This window comes from Lissotriton helveticus, chromosome 7 (assembly GCF_964261635.1).
Source record: "Lissotriton helveticus chromosome 7, aLisHel1.1, whole genome shotgun sequence".
In the NCBI taxonomy this organism is placed as follows: Eukaryota; Metazoa; Chordata; class Amphibia; order Caudata; family Salamandridae; genus Lissotriton; species Lissotriton helveticus.
The window spans coordinates 110,970,977-110,997,949 of NC_136068.1; the positions used below are offsets into that span (position 1 = coordinate 110,970,977).

At 43.6% G+C, this 26,973-nt stretch overlaps 1 protein-coding gene across 1 annotated transcript in view; it reads right to left on the reverse strand.

The window, feature by feature from the left end:
* CHRNA4 (cholinergic receptor nicotinic alpha 4 subunit) overlaps positions 1-26,973 on the reverse strand; it is a 218,063-nt gene that overhangs the window by 125,257 nt on the left and 65,833 nt on the right. The gene's annotated exons all lie outside the window — the stretch shown is intronic.

Sequence of the window (26,973 nt, forward strand, 5' to 3'; positions counted from 1 at the left end):
TATGAACACAGAGGCATTCGCACGGCTAAAGCCAATAACTATGTTATTAAATATGAAATTACAGTTGCTTTGATCCCTATATTCTGCTGACAAGCAGCGTCGGAACACGCATCTCTCTGCTGTGAATCAGCGTTGATTAACAATTATTTTTCGGCACAGGTGCAAAGTGGAACAGCCGAGCCAAGTGAAGTTCGTGTGATGTTTATTCCGCGGGAATAAAGCGGCGACGAGCAATCCTTCCGAGTCAGCTGCTGCGATTTTTAAATCAGCCTTCAAGAGACCCCGGCAAAGGGAACAGCAGCGCGCGCTAATGCAGTCAGCTCTCCGCCATGCATACACAACGAGACAGAATCGGGTTAGCCAAGTTACGCTTCTCGTGTCCCAGAAATTACATCCTGCTGAACCTGCAAAGGGGAACACAGCTGCTGCATGCTTCCGAAAAATAGTCCCTCCTGGAAAATTCAGCTGGAGTGTTTGATCATATGATTTTTAACAAAAAGGGGGATTAAAGCGGGATTAAAGGCAAAATGTATCAAATGTGCGTAAATATGTCTCGAATCCTGACAAAGGTGTGTGTGCATAAGGGGAGGTTTCATATATATGTGATGAAGCATCTGGAAGGAGACAGCTCACATGTAGGATGAAAGATGTGGGCGCACCTCTTATCATGTAGTAGGTAAGCGCCAGAAACAGAAGTTCCTATGATCCTGGGCTATTCTTGTCATATTAAGGTGAAAAAAAATTATATTACGCTGTGTAATTTGAATGATTTGGGGAATTTTGTGTTATGATTGTTACTTGAAAATAGCTACATTACTCCATTGGGCCGCAAAGTGTACTTTTTCTCTGTTTACTGCAAAAGTTTAACTGCAAGCCCCCAGAAATAACACAAATGCCAAGACCACAGGGTTGTTGCTGACAGCAGTGGTGATTTTTGTACTTTTTCTTTTAAGATAATGCCTCCCCGTATCATAATGACACTAAATGATGGATTTGCATTTCACGTAATTGCCAGTAAATTTGTGTAATCTTCCCAAATTTTTGTGCAATTATGGGAAAGCAAATTCCATGATTTTCATATTCCTCTAGTCATGTTATTAACAAAGATTTGCAAAGTTGCAAAGCTTTCAGCCTTGCAACTTTAAAACATGTGTTTGTATACTTTGACAGCCCAGAACTTGTGGGACCATAGAAAGGAAATGAAACAGTCAATGTATCACATGTAGTGCAGTTTACTAGTGACATATAAGTAAATTAAATATACCAATTGGGTATAAGCTGATTTTACCAAGTTTTAAGTAGGAAACACATGCATTTCAGCACTGGTAGGCAGTGGGAAACTTCTCAGAGTCTTAAGGCCAACAAAAATAGATCTGACAAAATGGAGGAGGAGAGGCAAAACGTTTGAGAGAAGAACACCCAAAGCTTACAGGTCTAACTGAACTGTCCTATTGGCATTAAGAGTTAACTTTTTTTTTTTTTTTTTTTAGAAAATCACTTATGGTTCACAATAAACCAATATTGTTAACTTTGATTTCCTTTTTTCGAGTTTCCAGGAGCATTTTTTTGTTGTACAATTTTTTGGTTTTTATTATGGTTTCTAGATATTTTGGATTGCTTTGCTTTCTTATCTATGTCAAAATATATTTGCAGTGCTGGTTTAGATTGTGTGACAGTTTGTGGGAATTTGGAGGTTACTATCTATTATATAAAGTGCTTCTGACTATTATTTCTAAGTAATCTACTCCTTTGTAGTTTAAGAGTTTGACTTTAAATTGTAGCACATTGTATATTCTTTTGTTTTTTTGTTAAATTTAGGTCAATTTGGCTTTCAGATTGCTCCATTCATAGCAGTTGGTCCCGTTGCTCCTTTTGTAATGTTTCTATATATTTATAGAGTGCAGGTTGGAGTTTGCCTAGTATGGACTGGAAGGCTTTGTGCCATCCCTCCACTACGTTGGTTGTATTGGCTACATGCCAAGGTGCTGTCATAGACATTCAACCATGCTATGTGGAATTTGGGTGGCGTTTATGTCAGAAGCGATGCAGTCTGCCAATCCAATTGTCTTCAAAATATTCCATTAGAGGGCTTGGTTTGTCTTTGTTTTGTTGGTAGAAAGGACTTTCTGTAAGAAAATTGAAGTTATTAGCTACCTCTGTGACAGGGACATAGGCTAGTGCTATCCTTTTTTTTAATTTCAAAATCAAATTTGCTGTTTGTAGCATATTCTACACTTCGTGGAGATTTTTTGAGGTGTCTCTATATGCTGTGATTGAAATAGTATTAACTGCCTTGTATGGCTATGTTATGGTAAAAATAATTAATTGTTTGAATCATGGCTTGTTCAAAGTTTATGAATATTTTTTTGGGTAGTAGTTATTTGTTTTATCTTTAATATGGTTTAAGAGTTTGAAGTGAGTGCTGCTTTGTTTCTTTGGTGGTAGGGCATAAATTAAAGGGATATTTGTGTTTTGAAATACACTATGTATTATGTATGTCTGAATGAATGGTTTGGTACACATTTTGAAGGCCAGTCCATCATCCAGGTTTGACAGCGGCTCAGTTTTAGGAAGTCATCTGCTGAGAGAATGTTAGGATTAATTATTTAGGTTGTCATGTAAAAGGTAAGGTTCATCAATGTGTGCCATTTTTAAATGTTCAGGTATTTCTATGTCTTGGTATCTTCCAGGGGCAGGAGGAGCATTGCAGGTGGTTTTTCAGTTTATTCCATTACACATTTTAAAGTGGGTATAGGTGATTGTTGGCCTGTGATGTTTTCTGGGACTTTAGACTGTATATCTTTTAAGATTTTGGTTGTGGGCTCCTGGGAGGTACTGCTTGCCACTCCTATATCCTGCAATACCTCTCTTACTTAAATATTTCTGTCACAATTGGCGGTTCTGTGTGTTCCCTTACATTAATTACAATGTCATCTTTTGTAGCAGTCCTCCTATAGCATGCATTAGAATAATATTATGTACATTTTCAATTCACATTTTCTGCGAATGTACTTTCTTGGGTGTAGGTTTAGTGCATGTGACTTAGTAACTGCTTTCCTTTCTGGGATGTTATATATTTAGCTTTCTCTGTCACTGTATATCAAAGTAGTGTCGTTGTATAAATAAATACAATTATTTTAAGTTTGTTCATTTGTTATTTATATATAAAACTATGCAACAACTTCTATATTGTTATACTTACATGTATGATCTTTTTAATGTTTCACCTTATTTTGTAGCTTTTCTATTGGGGTGTTGTAAAGTAGAGCAGGTGCTTTCTTTTCTTTTGAAAGAAGGAAAAAACCCAAGTTTTATTTTAAATGTTTATTTAATGCTAGTTTGAGGTTAAGGTCATTAAGTTTGTTTTTACTTGCTATTGGGGTGAGTTTATATTTTTTAATAGTTAATATATACTTACTTTGTTATATATTTTTCTGGTTTCAGATAGGTGTTTAATTTTGGCAGGTTAATACTATTTGAAGTTGTAGTGTTTTCTTTTAGGAAGTACATGTACATAGAACAGAATTTGGAGATAGTTTTGTTAATTATTTGCAATTTTACATCTTTAATTTTATTTACAAGTAAGCTTTAGTTTAAATAATAACTTTTACTTACTTGGTTAGGTAGTTGTTGAGATGTATATATTTCTTCTTTAGGGGTTTGGTCAGGTAATCCAGCAGAGCTTCCTTGTCTTGCAGCGTTTGTCATTTTTTAGGTTCTTAGTTGATAAAATGAGTGTGCTTTTTATATTGTTGATTTAATTGTCAAGCTGATTTTATTGGTAAAGGTTGTTTAATTTTTTATTTTATTGGTTAGTTTAGTTTTAGTGAGAACATTATGGTAATCAATACTCCAAGCAATAAAATCCTCTCTTTAAATTTCATCATTCACATAATTTACTAATTGTTTCATAGAAATTAAATTGATCACATCTCTCACACTCCACGTTGAAGGTGGTTTACATAATACAGTGGTAACAGTGGAATCCTACTTATCTTTATTTACAAAATACTTGTAGTGTCAGAACTTATGAGTAAAGGGAATCAGATTAACTTTCAAATTAAAGAGATCGATTTCAGTACTAGGCCACAATACCCAAGCAATGTTTAGTTCCTCATGTTCATCTATATCAATTCCCTAGTCAAGAGATAAGTTTCTTTAACGGCACTGCATCCTCAATGATTCCTTTATTTATGTTTTCACTGTGCGAGGTGGGTTTCATTATATGTTCATTCCTCACCCTCCTTCCACTCCTTGTTTTTCTCTTTCTTTTGTAATGATTTGATTTGCAAAGAAAATATTCATTTGTTCTAAAAAATAATTTGTCTGTTTCCACACACTTTCAGATTTAACTCCCATTTATTTCAGAAACCACTTTGATAAACTGGGTGTACTGGCTTGATTAATATGCTCCTATACAAACTATCTGTCCTTATTCAAGCAGTCATATTTTTTTTCTAAAGTGTACATGGTGGCCCCTTTCACAGATTATAGAGTCTCTCTTAAATGTTAGTTGTTTCCTTAAGGAGATCTCCACTTGATGCTTATGTAACCTCTCATCCAAATTTCATAGAAATTCCTTAATCCTATCATTTGGTAACAAGGAATTTTCAATCGTATCTTATCTGAAGATTATTTTATAATTAAGAATGGGCAGATAAATGAAGGTATAAACTTCTCATAATCACCACATTGCTAACCACATCTCTTATGGTTTTGGGGGATACCAACCTATTACACTATTTTAGCAGATGTTTCAAGCAGGTCGGCCTAAAACAATAACTATACCAATCCTTTTACTTTTGAGAGCCTACATGGACGTTATACTAAGGAAAAATAAGAGGATTTCTTAACATAATAAGACACATATAACTATGTTATTTTTCCATGTTGGATTCTTCAGAAATACGGATCAGTGATTGTATTATGCACTTATAAGATGTATAATACTTATATAGTTGATAAGATCATAAAGAAGAATTTTTGTGGGGTGGTATTTAAAGATATAAAGAAGGTGGAGTAGACTCCCCATTTTTCAACCCCTTACTCATCCCAAAAACTCCAAGTTGGAATTTTTCTAACTTTCAAAGTCCTTCATTTTTGCAAAGAGAGGATCTACCTTTAGATACTAAGCTAATGTAAAGCTACTAGGATGCAGATTCTAAAATATTTAAAAGAAACGTATTGCAATATAATGTCAATATTAGGGTGAATGTGCCCTAAAGGTTGCTCAGGACAGAGCAAAGATGCATGATTTTCTGCTATTCACTTGTAGCTGTGGCCCATAAACCTTAATTCACCTCAATGAGTTGGGATGCATTTGTAAATTAAAGTGTTGGATCTGAAGATGCAAAAAGGATATCAACTCAATATTGCAGGTATTTAATGATGACAACATTGTAAAGCTTGAAGCCTTTGAACAGTTTGTGGAGCCTGTTCTATAAAAAGCACTACTAGCTAATTGGTTATTAAGATTGCTTGATTCTGTAATGTATTGCCTTTCTAAATAGGATAGCTAAAAGAGCAGCTCTGGGAAGTAAGCCTTCCTTTTCTATGAACACTAGGCATCATCAAAAGATTACATTACAGAGATGTAAATAATGAAATTATGGGAAATTCACAATATGTATGTCATGCAAAATTCCTGAAAGTAGTCCTTTTGCAACATTGCGTAGTGTTATGCTATTCACTTTAAAAATGTACGGTAAATGTGCCATTTGCAGTAAAAATGTACCTTGAATGGATGGAAACAACTAGACATGAGTGGCTGTTGTCCTCAATGCTTTTGTTTAAATGTGTCCTTGCATTAAAAAGTGAAGCGAGGATGCATTTTGCACTGCAATGTAGTACAAATTGACAGATTTGCTTTTCACATACTCATGTGTAACTTTGCTTACTCTTGCCCAATTTTCAAGTAATTACGGAAAAGTAAATTACGTGAATTTCGCACACACTAATAAACACATAGCGAATCAAGTAAGCATTGTTAGTTTACTGGTGATATTGACAATGACTGGAGCTTGGAGACTGCAACTGACAATTATTTAAACCTATGGAAAAATCTTAGGTCTGGAATTGTGAAGATTTATCATGATTAAACATTGACCTAAATACAGTAGAAAATACTTTGGATGATTTATCAAGTGCCCATTGACCTCGACAAATTGGGACACGCTGAGAATGATAACTGGCAGAAATGTTCTACTTGGGGTGCAAATTTGAATCATATGTTGTTCTGATGTCCCTTGATAGGATCAGGTTGTGAATATGCCTTCTCAAACTATTTTTGGTGACTATATTCTTAGATTGGAAGATACTTTGTTAGGCCCTTATTACGAGTATGGTGGTCCATACGACAGCCATACTCTCGGTAGCGGTCCAACCACCCCCACCATGTAGGCCTGCCCACAGTATTACATGTGTGGTGGCCGGAACACCATAGAACCTCCGCGACCGCCGGGGATGCAGGATCCCACAGCAGTCTTGTAGTGGTCAGAGGCTGAAATACGATGGCATTGCCCCCAGCGGTACCGCTGAGCACATTTAGAATTGCCTCTCCGTCGCCCTTTTCATGGCGGTGAGTCTGCCATGAAAAGGGTGGCAGAGAGGCAACTAAGTGGGTCATAAACGGACCCCTTGCCTCCTCTGCGCCTGGGGGTGCATGTAGTGCCCCTTTGGATTAGCACCCCCAGTTCATGCATTGTGTGGCATGTATGCGACACCGTGCAGTAAGGTGCAGTTGGTGCTCTGACAGCGATGGTCTGCATGTTAGGCTCCTCTATGAGCCTAAAAGACTGCTGCTGTCAGACGGCGGCAGGACCGCCCACCAGACAAGAAATGAAGTCCTAATCCAGCAGGCAGCAGCACCTCAGCTTTGGCGGTCCTACAGAAGAAGGTGCTTTGCACCGTCCACTGAAGGACTGCCAAATCTTAATAAGGGCCGTAATGTTCAATGAATTTTTGCATCATATATATATTCAGCCAGGTTAGAAAATATGGAATTTGAAAGCCCTGATCAAAAAGTTTTTTCTGAAAAATTAGGGAAGTATAAATCTAAACTTAAAAATTACAGCTAGTTGCAAGATATGCTCACTCTAACCCCAAAGGGAAGTTTGTCACATGAAATCAAAGGCCTTGTTGGTATATCCAAGTACAGGGGAACCTTGGGAGCTTGGGTCTGAGTATACAGCAACAACAAAAACACAACCAAGGTGATCGTTCAACAAGCAACCTTCACAGAAAGTTTATTTTTTTTTAAACAGAATTAGCCATTCATAACAAAACTCAATCATGTCTTGTTAACATTGAGTGTTAGTTTAATTAAAAAAGAAAAATATATCCAGAGGCTTATATATAAAATAAAATGGTTGACTTTTTTCCACAAATTACATTAATCAGTTAAATTACATGACCTACTTCCAACCCAGTTGATCACAGCTTTCCAAACTTATCATGTTGGGGACACACTTTTTGGAGATGCATCAATTTGGGACACAGTAAGGCAGTGTAGCGAGCGAGCGTAGCGTAGCGAGCCCGAAACACCTAAGGGGAGTTCGGGGGGTTCTCACTCACTCTATCTGTCTCCCTCTTTCTCTCTCTCTCTAACTTTTTTCCTCTCTCTGTCTCCCTCCCTCTGACTCCCTCTGTCTCCTTCCCTCTGTCTCCCTCTGTCTGTCTCCGTCTGTCTCCCTCTGTCTACCTCCTTCTGTCTCTCTCTGTCTGTCTCACTCCCTCTGTCTCCCTCCCTCTGTCGCCCTCCTCCCTCTGTCTGTCTCCCTCCCTCTGTCCGTCGATCTCTGTCTCCCGCTCTCTGTCTCCCACTCTCTGTCTCCCGCTCTCTGTCTCCCTCTGTTTCCGTCCCTCTGTCTCACTCCCTCTGTCTCTGTTCCTCTGTCTCCCTACCTCTCCCTCTCTATGTCTGTCTCTCTCTGTCTCCCTCCCTCTGTCTTGTCTCCCTCTCTGCCTCCCTCTATCTGTCTCCCTCCCTTTGTCTGTCTCCCTCTCCTTTCCTCTGTCTCTCCCTGACTGTCTCCCTCTGCCTCCCACCCTCTGTCTCCCTCCCTCTCTGTCTCCCTCTCTTTCTGTCTCCCTCCCTCTCCCTCCCTCTGTCACCCTCGGTCTCCCTCTCTCTCTCTCCCTCTGTCTCCCTCTCCCTCTATGTCTCCCTCTCCCTCTCTGTCTCAGTCTGCCTGTCCCTGTCTCCACCTCTATCTGTCTGTCTGTCCCTGTCTCTGTCCGTCTGTCCCTGTCTCTGTCTGTTCCTGTCTCCCTCTCTCTGTCTCCTTCTCCGTCTCTGTCTGACTCTGCCTCTGTCTGTCTGCCCCTGTCTCTGCCTCTATTTATCTCTGTCTGTCCCTGTCTCTGTCTGTCTCTATCTCTTTCTGTCCCTGTCTCCCTCCCTCTCTCGCTGTCTCCCTCCCTCTCTCTATCTCTCTCCCTCTCTCTCTCTCCCTCCCTCTCCCTCTCTCCCTCTCCCTCCCTCTGTCTCACTCACTCTGTCTGTCTCCGTCTCTCTCTCTCTCTCTCTCCCGCTCTCTGTCTCCCTTCCTCTCTCTGTCTCCCTCCCTCTGTCTGTCTCCCTCCCTCTGTCTCCATCCATCTGTCGCCCTTCACCCTCTGTCTGTCTCCCACTCTCTGTCTCCCGCTCTCTGTCTCCCTCTGTTTCCGTCCCTCTGTCTCCCTCCCTCTGTCTCTGTTCCTCTGTCTCCCTACCTCTCCCTCTCTCCGTCTCCCTCCCTCTGTCTCCCTCCCTCTGTCTTGTCTCCCTCTCTGCCTCCCTCTATCTGTCTCCCTCCCTCTGTCTGTCTCCCTCTCCTTTCCTCTGTCTCTCCCTGACTGTCTCCCTCTGCCTCCCACCCTCTGTCTCCCTCCCTCTGTCTCCCTCCCTCTCTGTCTCCCTCTCTTTCTGTCTCCCTCCCTCTCCCTCCCTCTGTCACCCTCGGTCTCCCTCTCTCTCTCTCCCTCTGTCTCCCTCTCCCTCTATGTCTCCCTCTCCCTCTCTGTCTCAGTCTGCCTGTCCCTGTCCCTGTCTCCACCTCTATCTGTCTGTCTGTCCCTGTCTCTGTCCGTCTGTCCCTGTCTCTGTCTGTTCCTGTCTCCCTCTCTCTGTCTCCTTCTCCGTCTCTGTCTGACTCTGCCTCTGTCTGTCTGCCCCTGTCTCTGCCTCTATTTATCTCTGTCTGTCCCTGTCTCTGTCTGTCTCTATCTCTTTCTGTCCCTGTCTCCCTCCCTCTCTCGCTGTCTCCCTCCCTCTCTCTATCTCTCTCCCTCTCTCTCTCTCCCTCCCTCTCCCTCTCTCCCTCTCCCTCCCTCTGTCTCACTCACTCTGTCTGTCTCTGTCTCTCTCTCTCTCTACCGCTCTCTGTCTCCCTTCCTCTCTCTGTCTCCCTCCCTCTCTCCTCCCTCCCTCTGTCTCCCTCCCTTTGTCTCCCTCTCCCTGTCTCCCTCCCTCTGTCTCCCTCTATCTGTCTCCCTCTATCTATCTCCCTCTATCTGTCTCCCTCCCTCTGTCTCCATCCATCTGTCGCCCTTCACCCTCTGTCTGTCTCCCTCCCTCTGTCTCCCTCTGTCTCCCTCTCTCCCTGTCTCCCTCTCTGCTTTCCTCTGTATCCTCCCCTCTGTCTCCATCCCTCTGTCTCCGTCCCGCTGTCTCTGTCCCACCGCCTCCCTCCCTCTCTCCCTCTCTGTCTCCCTCTCTCTGTCTCCCTCTCTCTGTCTCCCCCTCTCTCTGTCTTCCTCCCTCTATCTCCCTCTGTCTCCCTCCCTCTGCCTGTCACCCTCTGTCACCTCATCCCAGCTTACAAGGCACATATCTATATCATAGACTACTTCGACTCCAAATTCTCCTCTTCAAAACTGGTTCACTCCCCACTCTCTTCTGAGACCCAACAAGCATCCCTCAAGCACATTTCTATGTAAATAAACACCCCAGCCAAATTCATATTTTAGTGCTTCACCACTGACATGGCACCTTCCTCAAGGACCTGGATTCCAACTTTATAACAGCCCCCACTCATCCGCCCCATATTGTGTTTGGTGACTTCATCTTGGATCGTAACAGACCACACTATTCTTCTACTCTTACTGGACAACTCAATATCCAGAACACACAGGCTGCCCTCACATTTTCAAGGAAATATTTTCAATATCATACTAATCCTTAATCCACCCCCTCACCCAATCTAAAGTCCTCTCATCTGACTGCTCCTTAACTCACATGCTTTATGCTTGTGAACCTATGCACCCGAGTACTTCGCAGGTCTGTAAAAGACCATTTACATGTTAATGGGGCTTTGTTGTGAATCGTCGGCACCCATAGAGCAGAGTGTCAAGGAGTCCACACTGCTGCGGCAGACTCGGAGACACTCTTTCAAAGGAATGCCTCTTAATTAGCAACTGCTAAGTGCCCTTAATACCGGTGGTGTCATCCTGCGACACACCCACCACTTGCAGGCGACACAGTACTGTGTCAGGACACACAGTTTGGAAAGCTGTGCAGTAGATGATGGAGGGTTTATATTTCCTACTATACAGCATTCAGATGAACCTAAGAAGGTCTTTAAAAACAGTTTTCAGAGAAGGGATCAGGTGAATTCTTGCCCACTTTTGCTGAAATAGAATCCATTGTAATGAGTAATCCAATGTTAAAAATGCACAGAAGAAGTCAATTCAGTGTATGATTTCGTGATGGCAAGTATTGGAAACACGTTGATGTGTTGGTACCTCGGTTAATTAATAATTGAGACCATCCTCAGAACTACCGTTAGATAATAATTCAACAAACTTGCATAGTAAGGTTCATACATTAATTCATTTTAGAGGTGGAGATATCCAATACGACAGTCACCCAGTTGTTCATGAGCAATTACCTACAGTGCGAGCTTGGATACACAGGATTCAATCTCGATCATGATATGGAATTGATTGAAGTTTTTGGATGGCTTTGGATGATATAATGCAGGCCCCATCCGCAGTCAAGGATTTGCATTAATCTTACGCCCTACCAGTGGTGATCCCCCAAGCCTCATCTCCAGACATTCCCACAGGTTACAGCAATGACTTGGGACCCAGGAATCTAAGGGAAAACTACCTAAAGGGGATAACCAGCCTAGTGCTGACCTGTCCAGAACTTATGTTCCCAGAGTACTCCTGATCAATCTTTTTGGAGAGCCGATCCCTCGATAGAGCCCTCAATGAGGAATCAAACCCTTCAGGCACTACAGTTGATGCACTGTATACTCATGTTCTCCAACTAGAAACTCCTCAAAAGACAGAAACTATTCTAGGGGTACTTGTGTTTTTGTCTCTAGAGGACGTAGCCAGTTGGTTCAAGCTTGACTATTCCTATCGAAGCAGGACCAAGGTGTGTTTGCATATTGTTTGCCTCTGCAGTTGCATAGTAGACAAAACCCTAATGCACTTTATTATTGCCATGGGTACCTTCCAGTTGAAGAGCATAATAATAATAATAATAATAGTTCCAGATTTGTAAAGCGCGAGTTATCACCCCTACGGGTATCCAGGCGCTAGTGGCCATTGGGGAGATTAAGTGAGCTATTGCCAAGAGTAACATGATGCCGAGCTAGCACTCTACCCATCACCTTTATTTTTTTTAAGTGAGACACCATAAATTACCACTGGCAGGGTGTAATTCAAGCCTCCCATCCATCACGTTTTTATTTTGTTACCCTACACAAACAGAATCATCCATCGCTGGCCTCCCTTTGCCTTTGTGCCAACGTACTGAGCTTGTTTGCATGCCCATCTGTTGCTATTGATAAAGAGGAGCAGTGGGGAACTCTGAGCGGGTGACTCACTCGTTGGCAGCTGGAGTTTGCAATTGCTCTCACAACAGGATACAGAGGAATGCTCTACTGCAGCAAAGAGAAATTCTCTCTGTGAAAAGGTAATTCTTGAGAACACCTGGCTGGCTTGGCTCAACTAGTAATGCCACAAATCAGTGCTTTTTCAGCAGTGTACAGTTTTGTCTCCATCCCTTACAAAATGATAATAATTTCATTGATATTGTCTTCACATAAACTGCCAAAGAGAGAAAATTACAGCAATATTATTAAGATATTTAACCACAGTTATCTAACAACAATACCCCAAATCAACAATTACATACAGAAAGTTTGCAAAGAAAACAAAACTAAACATGGGTCTGAACTGAGATTTCCTAACCATATTTTTTCAAATCTCTAAGCCATTTGCTCTCCATTAGCAGATTCCCCCTTCCGAACAAGCCAATGTCTTGATCTACCTCTTGGATTCACCTGTCTTTCCTAAAGGTCTCACCGGGCAAGCCTTTTTATGATCATAAACAAAAAAGGGAATCCACTAGGTGGACGGCGGTTGTTACCACAATGGTGGGGAGCAACCAGTGTTGTTAAAATACCCCTCACACACCAACAGGCCCCTTGGTGTCATGCTTCATCATCGGGGTCTTCGCAAACCTCTACGGAATGCGGCGTGCTACGACTTCACGACTACGCAGGAGCACTTTATGAGTGAACTATGTGTTTGGTGTGTGTGAGGGTACCAAGATGTGAGTGGTGAGGTGAAAGTGAGGGATTAAAAAATACCTGGCACGTGAGTGCTGAAAATTTTTTTTATTTAGTCTCCGGCTGGTATTGTTAAAAAGAGTGCTAGAGTGGTTGTGGTTTACTAATTAGGGTAACCCAACCAAGTTAGTGCGTCGACATGTTTCGGAGTAATGGAACTCCTTCTTCAGGACGGGAATATGCACTACTTATCCCCACCTTACTCACATGTGTGTAGATTTTAAAAATGTGCTCTACAAAAATAGATATGGTGAATAATGTACCTATCTATGTTGGATGTACGGTCCGTTGCGCGTCTGGCTGTCTGGCTTGTTCCCCCTCCACGTCGGAGCCGCGTGGAGGGGGAACAAGCCAGACAGCCCTGTGTAAAACCGTTGCCATATCGGGTAGAACGGACCCCCCCAACACGCTGTGGCTCATGAGGCCATTGGACCTCTCTTAATAAGTATCCTGAACCGCCAACTGGGCGCAACGGACCGTACATCCAACATAGATAGGTACATTATTCACCATATCTATTTTTGTAGAGCACATTTTTAAAATCTACACACATGTGAGTAAGGTGGGGATAAGTAGTGCATATTCCCGTCCTGAAGAAGGAGTTCCATTACTCCGAAACATGTCGACGCACTAACTTGGTTGGGTTACCCTAATTAGTAAACCACAACCACTCTAGCACTCTTTTTAACAATACCAGCCGGAGACTAAATAAAAAAATTTTTCAGCACTCACGTGCCAGGTATTTTTTAATCCCTCACTTTCACCTCACCACTCACATCTTGGTACCCTCACACACACCAAACACATAGTTCACTCATAAAGTGCTCCTGCGTAGTCGTGAAGTCGTAGCACGCCGCATTCCGTAGAGGTTTGCGAAGACCCCGATGATGAAGCATGACACCAAGGGGCCTGTTGGTGTGTGAGGGGTATTTTAACAACACTGGTTGCTCCCCACCATTGTGGTAACAACCGCCGTCCACCTAGTGGATTCCTTTTTTGTTTATGATAGTTGCTAGGGGAGACAGAATCCACTATTCCCTCTCCATCCCTCCTTTGTTAAAATTTAAGCATTTTTATGAATCATGAGCACCTCAGAGTTCAAACACTGCGGCTCACTGACACACCTCAAATGCACCATTTTATGTGGGTTGCCATCTATATTGCAAACCTAGCCAAAAGGCAGCAGAGCGCAGTGCATCATCAAAGACAAGCATAGAATCAATGAGTAATATGATCGGAAGCTGGGCTGACAATGATTAATGCTTTGTGATGTAGTGTTCTTTAAAGAGAGTCTTCAACTCTTTCCTAAATTGGAGCAGCGTTGGGGCGGGATGTTGCTCCAGATCCTGGCTGCATAGATGGAAACAGCCTGCTGTTGTGGTTTGTTTTTTGTTCTACTCCTGTTTGTTTGTTCCTGGATTTTTAATATGGTTTGAACTGCTCTGAACCTGGTAGGAGGTGGAATGCTGGTAAAGTACAAAACAGCCAATTAGTAATAGTACTGCAAAAGCCTTTATTGATTCAGGATTTCAGGAGCGGCCGGTGCTGGTAAGAGCAGTGAGGCGGTTGGGGGGGGGCGGGGCAAGGGGAAGTTGACATACAACAGGATAGGGAAAATAAAATAAATAACTCAATAAATAAAACCAATTACCTTGCAAGCGCTAGGTACATGGCTTAATTAATGTATTCATTTTATTTTTCCTTTCCCATTGTATGTCGACTTCTCCCACCCCACACCACCACTCTTACCTGCACCAGCCGTGCCTGGTTCAATTCCTACAAATTGGATTGGATCAAGAGGTGACTGTGGTGGACAGTTTAGAATTACCTTATTACATTTAATAAGCTGTAATTTCAAAATGGGACCAGGAGACCAGTTCATGTTTGGTGTCTTTGCAATTGTTATGAAAAATCCTATGTTCTGGTAAAGTTGGATTTCGAACTGCAATTTTGAAAATGGCGCTTTTAGAAAGTTGGCATTTACCTGCCTTAGCCATTTAGTGAGGTTGGGTCACATGACTGGATGTAGTTGGCAGTTGGGGTTTGTGTATTCCTCCTAGACAGCCACACATAGTTGACGGCGTAGGTGATCCTGGATGGGTCATCACCGTTAGGAGGGTTGGGCGGAGGTGGGCACAGCCCTACTTACACCTGAATAGGTTGTGTCCTGTCTCCACACAAAGTGCTGTCTACCCCCTCTTGGTCTGGAGCCAGGGTAGGGAAGATAAGAAGACTGTGCACGTCAAAGGTAAACCTCTAGAAGCTTCTACTCCTTCAAAGGAGGGAGCAGGCAAAAATATTGAACCTCAAACATCAACTCTTCAGTGCACTTCTGGACCAGTGGAGACTCTGCCAAGAAGAAGGGCTGCGGTGCTGCTGAAAGTACTGCCACTCTGCTGGACTGCTGCCCTGCTGGAATACTGCCTTGTTGGGCTTCTGCCTTGCTGGATTGCTCACAGCTGCTCTGCTCCTAGTGCTTCCCTCCTGCTTGAGTCAGAGGGATTTCACCTACACCCAGGACTATGAGAGTGAATCGAAAAGCTAGTGTGGTTGTCTCCTGTTCAAAGCCAGAGGGACATAATGGGCTCCCAACCACCTGAATCAGCACCCAGACCTCACTGGAGAAAGCCCCTGAATCCAGGTGGTCCCCCTCAGGTCCTAGACCCTTGGTGTTGCTTCAGTGGAGCTGAATTGAAATTAATGTGTTCTTCGTGACCATGAACAGCCTGTTGGTGCCAAAACCTTGTTGTTCACTCAGCCCGCCAACGCAAACTTCCGTCATTGACCATTCGCTTGCAGCATCGACCAATCATGGGGAGTGCCATTGCAAACTTCCGGACTAACCTCTGGTGACGACAACATGATCTTTCCGCTACAGTGATGACCGTCTGTTATGTCAAAAACAAATTAAGCACCCAACATTTATAAAATTGAACAATAACCAGGATGTCTTGGTAATGAAAAATGTTTTGTATACTGTATGAGGTCAGGGCATCCAGTATAGAGACCAGGCCCTGGGGGATTGGGTCCCAAGGCCAAAATTGTGCTAGGGGGGCCCGGTCATGTTAAAATAAATAATGCTAAAAAAAGGACAAGCCCCGGGGATGGGATCCCTGGGACAAAAATCAGCCCTGGGAAGAGGGGCCACGCAGCCCCCTTCCTTTATAAAAAAAAAAGAAAACAATTAAAAAGAAAAAGCCGGACCCTTGAGGATGGGGTCCCTGGAACCATAAATGGCACAGGGAGGGAAGCAGAGTGGCCCCTTCCCCATTGTAAAAATACCTGGCCCGAGGAGATGGGTATCCCAGGGCCAAAATCTGCCCAGGAAAGGAGGGGCACAGGCCCCCCTTCCTTTATAATTCGGCTGTCCGGTTTTAGGTTTAAACCTATAATAACTGATAAAACCCCACCGAAAGGGAAATAGCCCTCACCAGTGTAAACATATAAACACTAAAAAAACACCTGCACAACCACAAACTAAATGCCATTCAAACAAAGGAAAAGGAGAGTAAAAGAGTCATTTATTTTCCTTCCTGAAGGGGCCAATACAATGTAACTTTGTTATACAAGCTAGCAGCAAGAAAGACAGGGCTAACATTATTCTGCTTGAGTTTCGTTGTTCAGGGATGCCACTAAAATATTGTTTCTTCTTTCTTTTGATTTTTACAGTGTTGTGGTCTTTGGTCTGAAGATGCAGGGTTTAGAAGAATGTTTTAGGTCTTGTTTAATTATTTTATAAAAGGTATAGAATCAGGGAATATCAAAATCATAGTTGATATTTTGGCTGTGTTTGATTCTTTCACTGATTGGTAAAATGGCTGGATGTATGTTCCATGTTAGAGTGCTTGCCACTTCGTAAGCAAAGTAATGTTGGAGAGCAATTCAGGAACTTTTATTTTACAATGTATAAGAAATGGCTTGCAATTTTGCATAGAAATGTCCCTTCACCAACCAGCGTATTTGAAGTAAATGAAACCTCACTGTGGTACTTTGTACAAGCTCAAGATCCCTTCCGTAAAGGGTAATTTTCTCTGTAGTTTCAAAAGTGCTGCTTAATTTGTGACTCCTTCAATAACTCTGAGGGCATAAACGCCCAGTTCAACGCAAATGTTGTAGACCTGCCCAGAGAATCGCGATCTTCAAGTGCACCAGTATTGGTATGGAAAGCTATGTCTGTGGCCAGAGTTAGCAAATTGTGTACTGGCTGTTTTGGCGTTGCCTATCTCAAGTGCCAATGTTGAGAGAGCCTTTTCACAGAAAAAAGTTTGCATGGGAAGGAAAGGGCGAGAGCACATGACCAAAGACTCACTGAAGAAGTATTGTGTACTACAATAAGTTTGATTTGCAAAAATGTATTTGGACCTCATATACACTGTACGTACACTGTCTATATACCAGGCACTATCACTGCAGAAAGCAAGCAATAATAAAAGAAAAACTTTCCAAAAACACTGAAAAATCACAGTTTCTGTTGTTTTACATTGTGCGAAAATGTGTAACCACTGATAAGCACTGTTTTTATAAGGTATTGAAATCATATGAAAACACTGAAAACAACCCCACCAAAATGTACCAAAAATAGAAACTGAGAACAGGAAAACCTATTTATAATTTAAAAAAAGAAAAAAGAAGAACCTACCAGCATAAAGCCAGAGGCCCGACCCCTTTCTGCACCACTCTGCAATTGTGCCTCCTGGTTCACTGCTGGTTGGACATTGTAGTACCCTTGGCTGCTGAGGGTATCCTGGGGCCAACAAGACCTTCTGTTACCCCTAGGAAGTCTCACACAGTGGGATTGCTGAGAGGTGGTTAGAGGCCACACCCCCTTTCTCCCCCACTCTGCAAACACACCTCCTAGCGCACAACTGGTTAGGGAATGAATTCCACTTTACTCCTGAGAGCCTCATAACTACAGTGGACGTCTTTCCCTAGCCAGTAGTGCACAAGGAGAAGTGTTTGTAAAGTGATGGAGAAAGGGGGCATGGTCTCTGACAACCTCTCACCAATCCTGCTGTGTGGGACTTACTGGGGGTAATAGGAGGGGTAGCTTGCCCCTAAGACCACCTTGGGGAAAAACTTCCCCTCCTGTTAACTCCAGTAAGTCCCACACACCGGGATTGCTAAGAGGTCTTTTGAGGCCCTGCCCCCTTTCTCCACCACTCTGCAAACACAACTACTACTTAAAAAACCATAGAGAAGCACTGAAAAACACACAGATTACAGGGACTTTATAGTTAGGAATTAGAATTAAAAAAATACAGAAATACACTGAAAAAAAACAAAGGTTACAGGGATATTGTAGATAGAAATTAGCATTTGAAGCGCCTTGGAAATTCACTGAAAAAACAAAGGTGACAGGGACATTATAGTTAGGCTCAGGTTTCACTTGTACAAAGCCAGTGAAATTCAGCTGTTATAGTTAGCAAGCTAATTATAACTCACACCCCTGCAATGCACTGCTTATGACTGCACATATTACATCACTCATGACATGGTCAGTCACATCACTGATGACATCTCAAGTTACATCACTAATGACATTACTAATGTTATCATCCACAGAACCTCCGATGCACCCACTCAAACCCATATAACCTTTCATACACCCACTCTAACTTCCACACTACAATTCTCAAACCCATTCAAACACCCATACCAGTACTTCACAGTCACTTACTGATTTATAGATCAACACACACATCCACTAACTCACCCATACAGCCCACTCACTCACTAATACAGCCACTGACATATCCACTCATACACTCATATATCCACTCACACACTGAGTCAGTCACCCAGAGAGCTACTCACACACCTACCCACTCACCCATACAGTTGATCATACTTACTCACCATACAGTTACACATACACTCACTCACTCACCTATACAGTCACTGACACAAGCACACACTCACCCATACAGCCACTCTCACATTCACTTACTCACCCATACAGTAACTCACATACCCTATCACTCACCTATACTGCCTCTCACATACCCAGTTACTCAGGTACTCATCCATATACCACTGACACATGCACTCACCCATCGACACAGCCATACACACACTCACTCGCCCATACAGACCCTCACACATTCACTCACTAACTCATACAGCCAATATCTCACCCACTCATTCATTCATACTGGCAGTCACACAACCCATCACCCACCCACACAGACACTCTGACACCCATAGAGGTAGTCAGAGAATGAATCACTCACCCATACTGAAACGCACATACCCACTCACACACCCATACAGCCACTTAGACACCAATTGATAGACTGATACAGACATTCACAGAACCAGTCACTCACACATACATACACTGAGACAGATAATCACTCACTAATACAGTCAGTCGAGCACCCCCTGAATCCTCCAAACAGGCACTCTTACGCACACTGATTCTCCAATCCACCTTGGTATATATATATATATATATTTAACGCTCATAAATGTTTTAAAAACACTCACAGTCACTGGATGATGTCATCAGAGATGTCATTTGAGATGCCATGAATGATGACACTAACCATGTCATGAGTGATGTAATATGTAAGGTCATAAGCAGTGCATTGCGTAAGTGCGAGTTATAGCTAGCTCACTATCTATAACGGCTGAATTTCACTATAACGTCCATGTAACCTTTGCTTTATTCAGTGAATTTCTACGCTTTTTTAAATTCTATTTTCTAAATATAATGTCCGTGCAACGTTTGTTTTTTTCAGTGAATATATATTGCAGGGGGATAAGAAAATACCTATAATTCTGGTAGAAGATGAAAAGCCCTACTGCTTGTAATCTTTCTTTTTCTAGAAATGCAGAATAATTATATGGTTCGAAGAAAGCTCAATTTTACCAGACTGCAAATATTCCCGCCCATTGCATTCTTCTCCTAAATCATTGTTTTTTGGTGTGTTAGTACAATTGGTTCTCTTACAATGGACAATAACCTCAAGTCCCAGAAAGCATCAGTTTTTTAAAGGAAACCCACAACCGTCAAATGTTTTCCTGATGTTATTGAGCCATCTGGTAAGCTTAGTTAGAAACCCTTATTGTTTCTCAAAGAAAGGACGAGGGACCATTTAACTAACATTAATTAATTTCGGACAACACCGAAAGGATTTCACAGTCACAGTCTCCAATTTTCATGGAGATTACAATTGGACAGCAAACTTCGATTCTTCGATTCTTTGATCTTCACGGTGGTAAGGGGTCAATTCTGGGCTACTCTCCTCTAACAACCTTTCATTTATTAAAATCCAGGACTTTCCAGGGACTTGGGGGGGGGACAGACCTGTGACTCCTAAATCCAAAGAGTCAAAGTTTGATCCACTCGATCCCGTCCATCACTTGAAAAGAATCCAGTGGTATGAAAATGCGAGTTTTTCCTTTAAAGCTCAGGAGTCTGAAAATCCCATAATCAACTGATATAAATGAAAGAAAAAAGGGGGCGTGGCCAATGTATTTAAGGGAGTGGCTTAAAAACACCTAAACTAAAAACACTGGGCCTAATTTATGAGCCTGTGCATCACTTTTACGCCGCCGGTGCGTCACTTTTTGTGACGCACCAGTGGCATAAAAAATGTGCCTTGTTGCGCCATATTTACAAAGTGACGCATCTAGGTAGATGCGTCACTTTGTAAACCCCTGCGCCACATTATACCTGCGCCAGGTATAATGTATGCAAGGGGGGTGTTTTGATGCAAGAAAGGGTCATGGAAGTGACGCAGTGAAATCTATAAGATTTCACTGCGCCATTTCTTGGCCGCTAATGCGTCAAAATCTTACGCCTGCCTCATGGCAGGCATAAGACTAACGCAGGCACTAACAACATGGGACTTGCCCATGTGAAAGTGCACATTGCTGGAGTTGCGTCACTTTTGTGACACACTCCAGCAATGCATCACTTTTGCGCCTAGAGATACGTCAGAAATACCGACGTATCTGTAACTCCTTGCGACATGATGCGTCATATTATAAATATGATGCATCAATCATGTTGCAAAGAGGGCGCAATTAAAAGTGACGCATCACTGCTTTCACGCAGAAATGCGTCATTTCTCATAAATGAGGCCCTCTGTGCTAGCATAGTGTTCTGCCCGACATGTATTTTGTTGTTTCTGTCATTGCATCTTGATATATGATACAAGTAACATCATACATACAAGTCAGGACTATTGGCTTTGTCAATAGTTGTTAGTTGCATTAGATAAATAATCAGCAAATATGGCTTGTTGTATATAATATTGAAAAAGCTTCCACTTAGAGCCCTGGTGACACCAGGACAGTGTTGCTGCTCCCGATATTCAAAAAGAGAAGGGAAATCCAGAGAGAAAATGACTCTCTTTAAAGGATTTCCCTTCCCCTACAATGCTCACCTGGCATGAGGTCATGCCGTAACCTCCACTTGTGAGAAGTGAGCAGTGTAAGCACCTTGCACATGGATGTGCCTGCTGTCACTGCAGTCCGTTTGCAGTCCGGAAAAAAAACGGACTGCAGTGACAGCAGGCATAAAACAGAGCCCAAAAGAGACCTGTTTCGAGGCCCCCTTTAAAAAAATGCTGGTTCTCAGACCTGGTGGGACCCGGCCCACTTAAAGCCCCGGCAGGGTAAGTTAAGGATTTGTGAAAAGAAATGCCAGGCTGGAAACATCTTGCCCTGCAATCACTTGAGACCTAGCAACTCGACATGGGGATCCTGGTCACTTCAGGACAGTTAGTCCTTTCCTTTTGTGGAGAAGTGTGGCTCAATGGTTAGAGCGGCAGACCTTGATGCAGAAGTCTGGCCCGGGACCAGGATTCAATTCCCGCCTCGGCGGGTGTTGGGCTCAATTTCCTCGGACCTGTTAATTCCCGCCTTGGTGCCTATTCAAATCATGGGTCCCACTCTGGGCAATAGCTTGCTTAATCTCGACAATAGCCCCAACAACGCTAGGATGCCTGGCTTCACCTTGGGGGTGCCCATGAGTGGACACTTCACAGGGAAAGGCCAGGAAGGGTTCCTCAGCGGTATTCATACAAGTGCCGAGACGCCTCCGGGTAGTCGTGCGCTATACAAGTACCTCTACATTTACATTTAACTTACATTGTTTTCTATTGAAAGTAAAGTATAGCACACAAGACAGTGGCATGAGTTATCAATGTATGGACTCACTGAACATCTGACACTTCACATGCAACAACTTTATATACATGTGCTTACAATTTGCAGTCATAAGACAAACGTAATTTTATAAGGCCAGGGCAGAGTTTGCGAAATTCCGTGAAGTGACTGAAAAACTCTGCCGCATTACGCAGAGTTCTGCAAGCAGCAGATTGCGTTAGGTCACTCCGTTTGCCCGATTTTTTGCAGCGGGTATTTGTACCGTGCTGGAAAATTAGCGCGAACACCACCATGTGCAGAGCAAAAGGCCGCTACTTCTTTTTAGGTCGAGCAGACGTACTCTCAATGCGTGAGCATTGAGAGTGTCTGCTACAGACCTAATGTGACCCGTATTCAGGAGAGTGGACACGACTCAGACGCGCGCTTTTGCAGTCTCAGTTTTGACCGCGGGAGCGCGCGTCTGAGCCGCGCTTGCGCAGAGTAACTCACAGCCAGCCCCCACCCCTCTGCATGCACGCATACACACAGGCGGGCGCTCACACACACACGCTGCCGCCCCCCACCCACCCCTCTGCATACACACAGACACGCAAGCACGGAGCCCCACTCACCGGACACATCCAGCCCCCACCCCTCTGCATGCACGCACGCACACACAGGCGCGCGCGCGTACACACACACATACACACGCTGCAGCCCCACTCACCGGGACTTCTACTCCGCAGGACTCTTCCGACGTCAACGGGCACAGGGACACCGGCACTCCGCTCCTTGGCTTCCCGGGCGGACGCCGGCTGCACGCAGGGCTCTCCTCTCTCTGCACCGGAGCCATGCGCCAGCCACTGCAGCCTGCCTCCTGGGAAGCTCCGGTCGCGTGTCCGGCCCCGCCCCCGTCCCAACAAAGGTTGCCTGGCTTCCTGTTGAAGCCGGGCTGCTGCGGTGAGTTTGCGTTTTAACCCTTTCCTGTCTGTAGACACATCACCCTGGGCACCGCGTCAGCACATAGGACTTCGATATGTGTAAAAGTTGTGTTTTATTTTATTCGCCCGCTTTTCTGTGCTGACACTTCCTTGTTATTTTACTGTAAAAGGCATACTGTGCAGTGGCTATTGACCTTGCATGATTCTGGGATGCAACTATGATGCTCTCTTCTGGCAGTCAGAATTAGTTTCTTTTGTTCACAGGTCAGTACAGCAGTCAAGAAAAATAAAATGCATTATGTTTAATTATAGCCACTCCTAAATAAAATCGCTAAGGCTCGCATTTCGAGTAGCAAAAGCAGTTACCATTACTGCCGTGATTCTGATCGCCAGGAACGCCGTGTATGTTTAGTTTTTTTTTCCCTCTTAACCTGGAGAGTAATCTCTAAGTTAAAGTCTGTAAAGTCTGTAGGAGAATTTGGGGATGTGATAAGGGACTAACGAGCCTCGAGAGAATCACATTGAAATATCTTTAGTAGTTTGCATACTAATGTTCAGGCATAATAAAGCAAAACCGGAAACTGCTCGAAGACCTTCAGCAGTAGCTTATGCATGCTAATAACAAATGCCCCATACAGCTGCCACAAGCACACAGTCCATGAGCGTCCAAGTGATACTTGATGAAAAATGTCTTAACAGGTAATGGGGGAGCTGTTTAGCCAAAGTCCTTATTTGCTGGATTCATTGTCCGATGGTAATTTTAATTGGAAGCCATGGAATGTAATCCAGCCCTACAACTCACTGACTCTCCCTCCCACTCACTGACTCTCCCACCCACTCACTGACTCTCCCACCCACTCACTGACTCTCCCACCCACTCACTGACTCTCCCACCCACTCACTGACTCTCCCACTCACTCACTGACTCTCCCACCTACTCACTGACTCTCCCACCCACTCACTGACTCTCCCACCCACTCACTCTCCCACCCACTCACTGACTCTCCCACCCACTCACTGACTCTCCCACTCACTCTCCCACCCACTCACTGACTCTCCCTCCCACCCACCCACTCACTCTCCCACCCACTCACTGACTCTCCCACCCACCCACTCACTGACTCTCCCACCCACTCTCCCACTGTCCCGCTCTCCCACTCTCAACACAACACATATTGCATTACAAATGCAATAGGTGTCACATTTGCAAAAGTTTAAGCTATTGGGATTGTAAATAACAATGCTATTAATGTATCCATTTTCAAAACCAACACATACAAAAATATTGTCATTTACAATGCCAATAGCTCAAACTTTCCTAATGCGAGACCTATTGCATTGCAAATGCTTGTTTGTCATTTGAGTAGATGCTCTACTCGAGAGGCAGGTTCCTCAACACGAAAGGAAGGTTTCCTAACGTGAGCGGTTGTGACAATCCATGACCGCCTGCGTTGAGAAATCTCACTGGGAGGTGATCTAGCATTGGATTTTCCGCACTCGCGCTTGCCAACTTAATGCTGGCGAGCAAGAGCGAGGAAAAAAACTCTGCTCCACAAGGTTTTTGGGAACTATACTTACTCCGCTGAGTGCAGAAAACTCAGCAAACAGAGCAGAGTTCACAGCCCAGGTCTACATTTTATGCAGTGATTAATGTATGCCTATGTTCCAAAACAGAGACCTTACTTGGAAAGTCAAAAATAGTTAATGTGGGGTTTCTTAACTTTAGACATCCAGCCCCCTAGTGTTTCTGAGCTCCAGTTCATTTTTTTAAAATCCTTTTATATTGCTTAGTTTTTACTTTTTGGGAAAACTATTTATTTTACCTCTCTTCACCCCAGCAGAGGTAGATTAGTTCTAAAAAAAAATCTGAGAAATTCCCATAGAAACATTGCCTCAGAAAGGCCACTATGGGTCTATACCACAAGATTAGACAAAGCGTGTTATAGTGGCAAACTCATCCCCAGCCCTACTGGCCTGCCAGGGGCAACTTCCTGTATGAATTTATCTTTTTCTTTATCTGCTTTATTTTTCTTTCTGCTACATAACCCCGTCCAAGCCTGTTCTACCTCTGATAGCGGCTACAACACAATTTTCACTTCTAACACAATATTTGGTAGCGATGATGGCCAATGTAGCCCCATGCTGTGTGTGCCAGGTTACCTTGTGGGCAATGGATTGGAAATCTCAACCAACTTTTTTGGAGAGGGCATCATATTTGTGTATGGTGGTATTCTACTCCTAATATTCTGGGGGATGACCTTGTCGTCTCACTTTTTTCTATAAATACAGCACAACAAGTATAGGATTAGAAGAAAGCTCAATGTTTCTAGACTGCAAGAGTCTTTGGGGCATATTACCAACAACTAGCGATAATTATCGCTATGTTGGTTTAGCGGCGATATTTTTATCACCGAGCTGCGGCGATTTTTATCGCTTAGGAACCATGCTATTATCAAGGTTTATCTCCTAAGCGACAAAAATCGGCCGAAATGCATGAATATCACTGAAAAGTCAGCGATATTCACGCATTGCCGAGCTAATGCTCTTAGCCATGTTATCAACCTCCCATTGGATAACATGGCTAAGAACTGCTCAGGGCAGGTGTTAGCTTTTGGAGATATTCGCGCTTAGCGCGAATATCTCCAAAAGTTGGTAATAGGAGATAGTGATGTTAGCGACTGTTTCCAGTCGCTAACATCTTGGCATGCCCACTTTGCATGTCATTAGTGATAAATTTCACTGACATGCAAAGCGGGGCCCAAGATGGTCGCTATCTCCTACTAGCTGTCGCTAACTGGTGTTAGCGGCAGCTAGGTAATAGGGAGATAATTTTATCTCCGCTTTCTTGGCTTTTAAAGCCAAAAAAGCGGAGATAAACCCCCTTGATAATATGCCCCTAAATTTCCTTCTTGCTGATGGCCGGAGCTGCTAGCAGTAAGCAGTGTTAGTAGCCTTTACTGCACTGCTGGGCACTGTACAAAGCTGGTACTGCTGGTCAGTGCAATAATCTACCCCTGGTGGGCACTTTGAGAGGCTAGCTCTATGAGGCAGTGTGGGATCTTCAGCTGATAGGCAGTGTCTGACACTGGCACTAGTGGGCAGAGTAAGAATCTGTCACTTGTGAGCAGTGTGAGAAGTTGGCACTGGTGGGCAGTGTAGGAATCTGTTGTAGGTGAGCAGAGGGAGAAGCTGGCACAGCCAGCAGTATGAGAAGCCAGACCAACTGCTACACAGACTCCAAACCATCCAGAACACCACTACAAGACTCATATGTAACCTTCCATGCCACATCCACACCATACCACACCCCATAAAGCTCCACAAGCACAGCCAATTCAAACTTCTCAAGCACACATACAAAGCCCTACACAGCACAGGACCAGAATATCTGAATAGTTGCATACACTTTTGCCAACCCACCAACACCTACACTGTGCCTCATTCTCACTCGCACACATTCCCTGCATCTGCAAAAGCAAAGCTGGAGGTCGCTCATTCTCCTACATTAACCCCTTCGACGCTCATGACGAGCTGGGCTCGTCATGCAGTAGCCTCCTGCTACGCTGATGACGAGCCTAGCTCGTCATGAATAGTGGTATCTGTAGAATCCCAGCACAGGAGAAAAATCCCCATAGCGTTCAAGGTGTTAAACCAACGGCATGGACCGACCTCCCTCATCACATCAGTCTCTTCCTCCCTGATTGAGTTCCACAAGAAGCTGAATACCTGGCTCTTTGTATAAGCACCTGGTTGATCACATGCCTACACACCTGCCCAAGTGCCGGGATACCCTCTCTGGTGATTAGTGCGCTATACAAATCAACATTACATAACGTAGAAGTGGTGGGCAGTGTGAGGAGCTTGATCTGAGGGACACTGAGATGATTATGGTAATTTGCAATATGGTCATTTTACACTGATGGTTCGCCGACGGCGGTGTGAGGAGCTTGCACAGTGACAGGTTTGCACTAGTGAGCAATGCAAAACGCTTGCACAGGTGGGCAATGTAAGATGAAGGCAGTGATAAATGACGTGACAAGCTTTCACAGCTATTGAATCCATCAAATTTACAAGCATCCAAAATGCAAGCAAGTGCCAAAACGAATTTGACTTCATAATGTGTACAACGCAAGAAAGTCCCCATTACAAGCGAGCTGCTGAATAATTATAAGCCACTGACTTGAAGAAGATGGATGTATGACGTTACAACGCATACTTTTACCACGCATACCTTTACAACGCGGTATTTACAACGAATACCGTTACAACGCATAGCGCTTAGAGGTGCTGGATAGTGGTAAGTATAATTTTCTATTCCAACTCCAGTCCCCGTGGACACTAGGGAAGGTGTTGGATAGAAAATTAAACTTATT